Genomic DNA, 2,701 nt, shown 5'->3' with positions numbered 1-2,701 from the left:
CCCTACTGCCCCATCCAGTTCTGCATGAAGATCTCTGACCCTCCTTCCTGGTTTGCTTGACCCAGGGACACACCTAGCCTCTAAGGGGTCTTGGGACTCTTCAGCACAGATGGGAGCAGGCTAGCTCTGCAAGGGCAGGGGCTTCTGCACAAGAGAAGTCCAAGCAATGGCTGTAGCAGCCCCTCCCAGCTAGAGCTGTGCTCATTCAAAGGAAAATTAAAAAGAGACTCTGAGAAGCGGGAATTCTTTTCTAGCATCAGGGATAGTTCCATTAACTTGCTTTGTAAGAAATCTGGCTCAGGGCTCTGTGGGGGTAAGAGGTAAGTTGGAGTTTGCACACATGAGAAGGAAGCCTCCCAGGGCCTGCTTTCCTCAGGACCATGCACTCTCCTTCATCCACACAAAGTTGCCTTCTCCAGGGAGTCCTTCTCGATGACCTCCCAGACCTGGGCACCTCCACTCTGACTCCCAGCACCTGTTCTGCTAGCAGGCTCTGAACATCCAAGGAGGGGTTGCTGCCCAAACAGCTCAGGATCCTTGAGAGAAACGCAAAGGACTCTGTCTGGATGGGTCATGACAACACCAGTAGCATCCCCCTGGCTGCCACCACTGTCTCCAGGATTTCCCTCACACACATGATGAGGCTTTGGGAGAAGGAGCCAGGGCGACTTTGCATTCCTTGCTCGTTTGTGACTGCCTTGCATCTAAATCTGCATCATGTGACCCACCTCACATGCTCAAGCCTGGGCCAGGCAGCGGCCAGGTCAGAGAAGAGCCTGGGGACTGCCCTGGTGCTGCTGCAGGAATGGCCCTGCCCTTGATCTCCTGGATGCCTGGGCTGGGAAAGGGACATTACGGGTACCCAGGGTCACCCTGTCCTTGAACACTATCCCAGGCTAAGAATGGACTCCTGCCTCTTGCATTGCCTCTCTCTGACTCAGTTTCTTCATCTATAAAACGGGATAAGGGTTCCTTCCATTGGTCCTCTCAACCTCATCTGACTGATGACCCAACCTTAGGGCTGGGACCTTCCTCGGCACCAACATAGAGTCAGGGGCAGTGGGAGAAACATCTTCCATTTATAATTCAGCACTCCCTCGGGCGACTTGAGCCATGGAGGCCATAAACCAGGTCAGTTCCCAGCATCTGGGAGCACTAGCTGCCCCAATCACCCAGCATGGAGCAGGATGAAATATTGATTGCAGGTTGCAGGAAGGAGGGGGTTGTGTGCCCCTGACTCTATGTTGGTGCTGAGGAAGGTCCCAGCCCTAAGGTGTAGTCATCCAGACAGCAAAGTATGTATTAACCAGAAGTGGAGAAGTAGAGGGTGTGGGGGACCATGGGAAGTGCCTGCTGAGCCCATTCCCCTGTCTGCACCCAGCAGCTGGAGTTCAGGGTTCCAGAAAGCGAGAGAAGCCATGTGCCTCCAAGGGTTGCCCGAGTTGACCCCACAGGGGCCAGTGCATACAGGGACTTGGGGGGCAGGTCGTTGCATCTACCTCGTAGGAACTGGCTTCTCCCTGCTTCACATTTCAGGGAAACAATGACAATAACACAGTAACACAGTGGCGAGCGAGGGCCCTGGATGTGGCTGGGCCTTGCTCAAATTCCAGCTTAACTATGATGCTTCCAGGACTGCCTCTCCATCTCCCTGGGTGTCCATTTCTTCATCTGTATAATGGACGATACCAGAGCTGTCCTCGCCAGTATGTGCAAGGACTCTGCAGATGGCACACCCACGGGAGACCCTCCTTGAGCTGCTCAGTGCTGCTGCCTCTGAGGCGCTCCCTTTCCCTATTGTTGTCTTCAGCTATGCGTGAACGCAGCCTCAGTGCCCTCACATCTGCCAGCGGGTTGGCATCACCCTGTACCTGGGCACAGCACCACATCTAGGGTGTCCATCGACCCCCTTTCTTCCCGGGGCTCTAGGGGGGCAGCTCCTAGGCTTTCTGCCCCAGCTCCGCCCCAGCCCGGTGTCCTGTGGCTCTCGGACAAAGCAAACAAAACAATCTCTTCGCACCTGGACTTTTACTTTCAACTGCTGGAAAAATAGAAAGAGACGCCCGTGCTGGCTGGGCTCTGCCCAGCTCAGTAGCCAGAGTACCAAGAAGCAGCCTTGCCTGGCTGCCCTGGCCCCATACGCTCTGGGCTGGGGACATAAGAGGAACTGAGGAGGGGTCCCAGGGGAGAGCGTGGGGAGACCCAGCCCAGAGAGTAACAGGGAGGGGAAGGGAAAGGCTGGGGACGGCTGGGGTCCAGCTCAGTGGAGGTTTGGACTAAACAATGTGAATACCTGTTTCTCGGGGTAACCCGACCCTATAATTATGCCTAAGCCCCAGGAGGGTGTGCTGGGTCCACAATGCCAGTGCTCGGAAGCCAGGTGAAGAGACCCTTTAATTGTCATTGCCACACCAGGGCTTGTTGAGTCAGGGGGGCTCAGGTTACCCAGGCTCACAGCTGGCATGTCACCTGCCCGCATGGAGGGGGTAGGTCTCCGCCACCCTGGGCACACGGAACCAGCGCATGGGCAGGAGTTTGCCGGCAGAGCCCTGCTGGCCTTGGCAGTAGCCACTGAGAGCTCTTGGCACATTGAGTTTGCTGCACAACCTCTTCCCAGGACGCCGGCGATCTCATTGTTTGCCCTCAGATAAGAAATGTGGGCTCATGTGTTTTCTTTTCTTGAGAAAATGTCGGGTCCATG

The sequence above is a fragment of the Tupaia chinensis genome, unplaced genomic scaffold (genome assembly GCF_000334495.1).
Source record: "Tupaia chinensis unplaced genomic scaffold, TupChi_1.0 Scaffold138365_1, whole genome shotgun sequence".
NCBI classification, from domain to species: Eukaryota; Metazoa; Chordata; class Mammalia; order Scandentia; family Tupaiidae; genus Tupaia; species Tupaia belangeri.
Note: the sequence above shows the minus strand (reverse complement) of the source record.